The following is a 9,629-nucleotide window of genomic DNA, read 5'->3' as shown; positions in this document are numbered from 1 at the left end:
AAAGACAGAATAAACAAATGGGACTATATGAAACTAAAAAGCTTTTGCAAAGCCAAAGACAATAAGAACAGAATAAAAAGACAAACTACACAATGAGAGAACATATTTGACAATATGTCTAATAAGGGGTTAATAACCAAAATTTGTACAGAACTTGTAAAACTCAACACCAGAAAGACAAACAATCCATCAAAAAATGGGCAAAAGAAATAGACACTTCTCCAAGGAGGACATGCAGATGGCCAAAAGGCATATGAAAAAATGCTCAACATCACTAATTATTAGAGAAATGCAAATTAAAACCACTAAGAGATATCACCTCATACCAGTCAAAATGGTGCTCATCAACAAAACAACATATAATAAGTGCTTGGTGAGGATGTGGAGAAAAGGGAACCCTTCTGCACTGCTGGTGGGAATGCAGACTGGTGCAGCCACTGAGGAAAATAGTATGGAGATTCTTCAAAACATTAAAAATTGAACTGCCTTTTGACCCAGCTATTCCATTTTTAGAAATATACCCTAAGAACACCATAGAACTGTTTCAAAATGTTTCAAAACATGCACCCCCATGTTTATAGCAGCATTGTTCACAATAGCGAAGATCTGGAAACAGCTCAAGTATTCGTCAGTGGACGATTGTATTAAAAAGCTTTGGTACATATATACTATTGAATACTACTCAGCCATAAGAACTGATGACATTGGATCATTCACAATAACATGGATGGACAGTGATAACATTATACTGAGTGAAATAAGTAAATAAAAAAAAACTAAGAACTATATGCATTCATATATAGATGGGACATAAAAATGAGACTCAGAGACATGGACAAGAATGTGATGGTAACCGGGGGTAGGGGGCAGGGGTGGTGGAGAAAAGAGAAGGAGGAGGTGTTGGGAGGGGAGTGGCACAAAGAAAACCAGATAGAGGAGGAGAGACAAGAAGGTGATGGAGTAGGCGTACGTACCAACTTCCACCTCCCAGAACCAAAGTGGATTACAAACTAATTTTAAGAACCATCATCTGTAAAAACCAACTTTGGACTAAACTAAGAGGACTCTTCAAGCAAGGAACACTGAAGAAGGCACACTGAGACTGGCAGGAAAAGCGGAAAAGTGAGAGGGCTGCCCAGCTCCCTGGAGCGAACGGCAACTGGGAGAGATTCGCATGGCGGGAAGTGAGTTTAGCAGAGAGGGGAGAGTCCTGAGCCCCAGGAACAAAGCTCCAACCTGCAGCCCCAGAGCCTGGAAGAGGAGTATGGACAGTACTTAGCTGGATCAAGACAGGATACTGTTTGTGAGAAAGAGACTGATTTCTCAGACCCAGGATTCTTTTTAAAGGGACCTCGCAGAAAACCTCTCTCACAACCACTCTCCTAGGGCTCTGGGGAATGGGGAGAGAGGAAAGACCAAAAGCAGTGGGAAGAGAGTGTAATCTAGGAGTCATAGGGAGAAACATTTTGAGAGACAGCCACCCTAACCCCTGGGCTGAGTCACTTCCCAAATCTAAAGTAAATATTTTCCCTGGAAACAGCAATACTGGGAAAGGGAAGCAGGACACCAGTCAAACAAGCTCTCCTGTGGCACTCAGAGCAGAGTCGCTTAGAAGGAAGGAGCTTTTGGGACTACAGTAGTGATTCTCAGGGTCTGAGCTGCAGGGCCCTCACCCACACGACTGAGGGCTCGCCCCAAGGTGGGTGGTGGCGGGACGCGGAAGAGCGGTTCTGATGACAAGGGCAGAAGCTGGTTGGCCACCACTGAGACCCAGGTGTGAGCTCAGTCTTGCCCAGCTGGGGTGGAGGGGAAGTGCAAAAGTGGTCAAGCCCAGCTGTGGGCCACCTGCAATCCAGCCTGCGAGGAAAGGGCAGGAGCCCTGAGGGAAGGGCAGGAGCCCTGGAAGGAACGAAGACCCGCCCTTGAGAAACAGTGCAGGAGCACAGCCCTGCCCCACCCGCTGAACCGAGGCTGGTGGCCTGACTTGAAAGCTGGCTCCTCCCATGGGGGTGAAGCCAAAAGCCCAGAACAGGCAGAGTCCTGCCCAACCTGTGGAGCCAAGGCTTGCAGCTGTCCCATGAGCGTGCTTCCCCTGCAAGGGCAGGGTGAAAGCCCGGAATCAGGTGGAGACCCACAGCTGAGCAAAGGTGCTCACCCCTGCCCTCAGGGGTGAGCATAAGCCACCCGTGGAGGCGAAGTGAAGGCCAAGTAAACCAAGGCTTGTATACCCAAGCACATGATGACAGCCACTCCCGTGAAGGAGAAGCAGAAACCACAGCTACAGCCCCAGTGGGCAGGCACTGGCAATGCCCATACCTGAACGCTCTAGGCAGCAACAACAAAGGTGGTAGTGGGCCTACAGACAGACCACACCTAGAGAACACAGAGGAGACACCCAGTGGACTCCAGTGGCCAAAAAATTCTTTTAAACAGACAAAATGAGAAAGCAGAGAAATGCAACACAAATGAATTAAGAAAAATCCCCAGAAAAGGACCTGAATGAGTCAGATATAACCAAGTTACCAGATGCAGAGTTTAAAATAACAATTGTAAGGATGCTTAAAGATATTAGAACAACAATAGGTAGTCATTACGGACACCCCAATAAAGAGATAGCACATATAAAAAAGGACATTGAAATAATAAAAAGGAATCAGAAATGAAAAATACAATATCAGAAATGAAGAACACAATGGAAGGGATTAAAAGCAGGATGATGAAGCTGAGAATTGAATCAATGTGTTAGAGGACAAGATAAATAAAGGCACAGAAGCAGAGCAGAGAAAAAAAAAGAGACTCAAAAAGTCTGAAAAATCTCTAAGAGAGCTCTAGGAGAACATGAAGAGAAATAACAGCTGCATGATACTGGTTCCTAACGAAGAAGAAACTGAACAAGGGATAGAGACTTTGTTCAATCATATCATAGCTGAAAACTTCCCTCAATTAAGGCAGGAAAAAATCTCACAAGTTCAAAAAGCACAGAAAACTCCATTAAAAAGAAACCCAAAGAAATCTACACCAAGACACATCATAATTAAATTACCAAAGCTAAGTGTAAAGAGAAAATATTAAAAGCTGCTAGAGAAAGAAAGATTATCACCTACAAAGGAGCCCCCTTAAGGATGACTTCCGACTTCTCAAGAGAAACACTTGAGGCCAGAAGGGAATGGCAAGAAATATTCAAAGTAATGCAAAACAAGAGCCTACAACCAAGACTACTTTATCCAGCAAGGCTATCATTTAAAATTGAAAGAGAAATAAAAAGCTTTCCAGACAAAAAAAAAACTCAAGAAATTCACTACAACCAAACCAAGGCTGTAAGAAATACTAAGAGACCTGCTGTAAACAGATCAAAGGAGAAAAAGAATATAGCAAAATAGAATTACAGTTTTAAAGAATAAAATGGCAATAAACAATTACATATCAATAATAACCTTAAATGTAAATGGATTAAATGATCTGATCAAAAGACACAGGGTAGCTGCATGGATAAGAAAACAGGACCCATACATATGCTGTCTACAAGAGACACACCTTAAAACAAAAGATGCACAGAGACTGAAGATAAAAGAAAAGTAAAAAATATTTCACGCAAATGGAAATAAAAAAAGAGGTGGGGTAGCAATACTTATATCAGACAAAATGAACTTTAAAACAAAGACTATAGTAAGAGATAAAGAAGGTGACTACATAATGATAAAGGGAGCAATCCAACAGGAAGATATAACCATTAAAAATATCTACACACCTAATATAGGAGCACCTAAATATATAAAGCAGACTTTGTTGGATTTAAAGTGCGAATTCAACAGCAATACTATAATAGTAGGGAATTTTAATATCCCACTAACATCACTAGATAAATCCTCAATTAAGAAAATTAACAAAGAAACAGCAGACTTAAAGGACATACTAGATCAACTCATTTAATAGATACCTTCAGAACATTTCACTCTAAAGCAGCAGAATATACATTCTTTTCAAGTGCTCATGGTACATTCTCTAAGATAGACCATATGTTAGGACATAAAAGTGGCCTCAACAAATTTAAGAAGATTGAAATCATATCGAGCATTTTCTCTGATCACTATGGCATGAAACTAGAAATCAACCACAACAGAAAAACTGAAAAATACTCAAACACTTGGAAACTAAATAGCATGTTATTAAATAACGAATGGGTTAACAATGAGATCAAAGAATAAATTAAAAAATTTCTAGAAACAAATGATAACAAGTATACATCAACTTTATGGGACACAGCAAAAGCAGTCCTGAGAGGGAAGTTCATAGCATTACAGGCATACCTCAAGAAGCTAGAAAAAGCTCAAATAAACAACTTGGCCCTGCATCTAAAAGAACTAGAAAAACAAACAGCAAGTAAAGCCCAGAGCTAGTAGAAGGAAGGAAATAATAAAGATCAGAGCAGAAATAAATGACATAGAGGCTAAAGAAACAATACAGAGGATCAATGAAACCAGGAGCTGGTTCTTTGAAAAGGTAAACAAGATCGATGAACTTTTAACCAGACTCACCAAGAGAAAAAGAGAGAGGACTTAAATAAATAAAATTATAAATAAGAGTGGAGAAATAACAACTGAGACAACAGAAATACAAAACAGTGTAAGAAAATACTATGAAGAATTGTATGCCAAAAAACTAGACAATCTAGATGAAAAGGACAAATTCCTTGGAACATATTTATATAATCTTCCAAAAATTAATCTGGAAGAATCAGAAAAGCTAAACAGACCAATTACAACAAATGAGATTGAAACAGTTATCAAAAACTCCCAACAAAGAAAAGCCCTGGGCCTGATGGCTTCACAAGTGAATTCTACCAAATATTTAAAGAAGAACTAACTCGTATCCTTCTCAAGCTATTTCAAAAAACTCAAGAGGAAAGAAGACTTCCAAGCTTATTTTATGAGGCGAGTATGATTCTGATTCCAAAACCAGGCAAAGACAACACAAAGAAAGAAAATTATAGGCCAATATCCCTGATGAATATAGATGCTAAAATCCTCAACAAAATATTAGCAAACCAGATCCAGCAATATATGAAAAAAATCAAACACCATGATCAAGTGGGATTTATTCTTGGGAGGCAAGGATGGTACAATATTTGCAAATCAATCAATGTGATTCATCACATAAACAAAAGGAAGAAGAAAAACCACATGATAATTTCCATAGGTGCAGAAAAAGCATTTTATAAAATCGAGCACCCATTCATGATCAAAACTCTCAGCAAAGTGGGAATACAGGGAACATACCTCAACATGATAAAGGCCATCTCTGACAAACACACAGCCAACATCATACTCAATGGGCAAAAATTAAAAGCAATCCCCTTAAGACCAGGAACAAGGCAGGGGTGTCCCCTTTCACCACTCTTATTCAACATAGTTCTGGAAGTCCTAGCCACAGCAATCAGACAAGAAGAAGAAACAAAAGGCATCCAAATTGGAAAAGAAGAAGTAAAACTATCATTATTTGCAGATGATATGATATTGTATATAGAAAACCCTAAACTCTCAATCTAAAAACTACTGGACCTGATAAACGAATTCAGCAAGGTGGCAGGATGTAAAATTAATACTCAGAAATCAGAGGCATTTTTATACACTAGCAATGAACTGTCAAAAAGAGAAATTAAGGAAGCAATCACCTTTTCTATTGCAACCAAAAAAAAATAAAGTACCTAAGAATAAATTTAACTAGGGAGATTAAAAACTTGTACTGGGAAAATTATAAATCATTGATAAAGAAAATCAGGGAAAAAACAAACAAGTGGAAACATATATCTTGCTTATGGTTAGGAAGAATATACATCATTAAAATGTGTATATTACCCAAAGCAATTTATAAATTCAATGCAATACCGATTAAAATACCAATGACTTTCTTCAAAGATACAAAACACATATTCCAAAACTTTATATGGAACCAAAAGAGAACACGAATAGCCTCAGCAATCTTGCAAAGGAAGAATAAAGTGGGGAGTATCACATTTCCTGATATCTAGTTATACTACAAGGCCATTGTACTCAAAGCAGCTTGGTACTGGCATAAGAACAGGCATATAGATCAATGGAACAGACAGAAAACTCAGAAATAAACCCACAGCTCTATGGACAACTGATATTTGACAAAGGAGATAAGAGCATACAATGGAGTAAAGACAGCCTCTTTAATAAATGGTGTTGGGAAAATTGGACAGCTACCTTCAAAAAAATGAAATTAGACCACCAACTTACACCATTCACAAAAATAAACTTAAAATGGATAAAAGACTTAAATGTAAGCCGTGGAACCATAAGCATCTTAGAAGAAAACATAGGCAGTAAGCTCTCTGACATCTCTCGCAGCAATATATAATATTTGCCAATTTATCTCCACGGGCAAGTGAAATAAAAGACAGGATAAACAAATGGGACTATATCAAAGTATAAATGAAAAGCTTCTGCACAGCTAAAGACAGTAATAACAGAATAAAAATACAAACTACACAATGGGAGAATATATATATATATTTTTTAATTTTTTTTCCTTTTTTGTACTTTTCTGAAACTGGGAACGGGGAGAAACAGTCAGACAGACTCTCGCATGCGCCCGACCGGGATCCACCCGGCACACCCACCAGGGGCTACACTCTGCCCACCAGGGGGCAATGCTCTGCCTCTTTGGGGCGTCGCTCTGCCGCGACCAGAGCCACTCTAGCGCCTCGGGCAGAGGCCAAGGAGCCATCCCCAGCTCCCGGGCCATCTTTGCTCCAATGGAGCTTTGGCTGCGGGAGGGGAAGAGAGAGACAGAGAGGAAGGAGGGGTTGGGGGTGGAGAAGCAAATGGGCGCTTCTCCTATGTGCCCTGGCCTGGAATCGAACCCGGGTCCCCCGCACGCCAGGCCAACGCTCTACCGCTGAGCCAATCGGCCAGGGCCGGGAGAATATATTTGACAATACGTCTGTTAAGGAGTTAATAACCAAAATTTATAAAGAACTTGTAAAACTCAACACCAGAAAGACAATCTATCAAAAAAATAGGCAAAAGAAATGAATAGACACATCTCCAAAGAGGACATACAGATGGCAAATAGGCATATGAAAAAATGCTCTACATCACTAATTATTAGAGAAATGCAAATTAAAACCACAATGAGATATCACCACACATCAGTCAGAATGGCGCTCATCAATAAAACAACACAGAATAATTGCTGGTGAGGATGTGGAGAAAAGAGAACCTTCCTGCACTGCTGGTGGGAATGCAGACTGGTGCAGCCACTGTAGAAAACGGTATGGAGATTTCTCAAGAAATTAAAAATCGAACTGCCTTTTGACCCAGGTATACCACTGTTACTAATGTACCCCAAGAACACCATAGCACTGTTTCAAAAGAAGAAATGCACCCCCTTGTTTATGGCAGCTTTGTTCACAATAGTGAAGATCTGGAAACAGCTCAAGTGTCCATCAGTGGACAAGTGGATTAAAAAGCTTTGGTACATATATACTATGAAATACTACTCAACCATAAGGAATGATGACATTGGATCATTTATAACAATATGGATGGACCTTGATAACATTATACTGAGCAAAATAAGTAAATCAGAAAAAACTAAGAACTGTATGATTCCATACAGAGTTGGGACATAAAAATGAGACTCAGAGACATGGACAGGAGTGTGGGTGTTATGGGGTGGGGGGGAGAAGAGATGGGGGTTTGGGAGGGGCACAAAGAAAACCAGTTAGAAGGACAATTGGACTTTGGGTGATGGGAATGCAGCATAATCAAATGTCAAAATATGTAGAGATGTTTTTTCTGAACATATATACCCTGACTTATCAATTTCACCCCATTAAAATAAATAAATAAATAAATAAATAAATAGAACTGGGATAAAAAAAGAACATTGAAAATGCTAATTTCAGCAAGATATTAGTAAGCCTTGAAACAAAAAAACAAAAATCAAACAAACAAACAAAAAAACCAGATTGAAGGTGACAAAATCAATTTGACTTTGGGTGGTTGTATGCAGCATAATCAAGGGTCAAAATAATCTGGAGATATTTTTTTTTGAACATATGTACCCTGATTTATCAATGCGATCCCATTAAAATTAATTTAAAAAAAGATAAAATTGCATATGTTCGTTACTATGGGTGTCCAGACCCATTCATTACATTCACAGGCAATCCAACTTGGGATGATATACAACAGCTCTTACTTTCTGACGAATCACCTGTGGATAGGCATGTCATCACAGCCCAGTTTTTCAGACAGAAACTGAAATCATTGATGGATTTCACGGTAAAACATGAAGTGTTTGGGTCTATGCGCTGTAAAATATTAATGAGCAATGTCATAGAAGCAACGATCTTGACAGGACCTTTCAAAGGTGAAGATGTCCTCATTCCTCGCATTTCTATGATTCCAACGGATATGCCATTTCAATTTAAGAGACTGCAATTCCCAATTCGATTGGCGTTTGCAATCGCTATCAACAAAGCTCAGGGCCAATCTTTAGAATTGTGCGCTTTAGATCTATACACGGATTGCTTCTCACATGGACCATTATATGTTATGTGTTCCAGACTTGGCAAACCAGACAATCTCTATATCTGCACAGACAATGAAACAACAAAAAATATTGTATACCCACAAGCATTGTGAAATTAAACATATTAGAAACATGTGCTTTCTCTTTTCTTTCTTTTCCTTTTAACCAGACTGAGCCACAGCAATGCATGGCCAGGTACAACTAGTGTGTGTGTGTGTGTGTGTGTGTTTACAGAGACAGAGTCAGAGAGAGGGATAGATAGGGACAGACAGACAGGAATGGAGAGAGATGAGAAGCATCAATCATTAGTTTTCTTGTTGCGAAATCTTAGCTGTTCATTGATTGCTTTCTCATATGTGCCTTGACCATGGGGCTACAGGGGACCGAGTAACCCCTTACTTGAGCCAGCGACCTTGGGTCCAAGCTGGTGAGCTTTGCTCAAACCAGATGAGCCCTCGTTCAAGCTGGCGACCTCGGGGTCTCGAATTTGGGTCTGCCACATCCCAGTTCGATGTTCTATCCACCGCTCCACCTCCCGGTCAGGCCAAGCCTGATATATTTATTTACTTAAATCTTTAATGTCTTTCAAAATTTTACACTTGTTTAAAAAAGTATCTTGCAAGTCTTTAATTATAGAGGTTAGGTTTTCTAAAGTGCTTTATTTTTAAACAATTATATAAATAAAATTTTAAAAAGCTTTTGCTACATTACATATACACAAACAATAAATTCAATTTTTATTGTCTATGTTTTTTTAATATATATGGTCAAATTATCTAATTTAACAAAAGTTGTTTGTTGTTTTTAATTCTTTTGCTTTATATTTATTTTCTTAATTTCAATGCCAAAATTGAATTGCCAGAGTATTTTTGAAAAATAGAATTAAAAAACTTTATTTACCAGATTTTAAAAATGTATATATTTATTTATGTGAGAGGAGGGGAGGATAGAGAGATAGATTCCCACATGTACCCCCCCCCCCGCAACTCCTGTCTGGGACTGATGATTGGACCAACCAAACTATCCTTAGTACCCAGGATTGACTCTTGAACCAATTGAGCCATTGG

Source organism: Saccopteryx bilineata, chromosome 2 (genome assembly GCF_036850765.1).
Source record: "Saccopteryx bilineata isolate mSacBil1 chromosome 2, mSacBil1_pri_phased_curated, whole genome shotgun sequence".
Taxonomy (NCBI): Eukaryota; Metazoa; Chordata; class Mammalia; order Chiroptera; family Emballonuridae; genus Saccopteryx; species Saccopteryx bilineata.
This window is presented reverse-complemented; position numbering follows the sequence as displayed.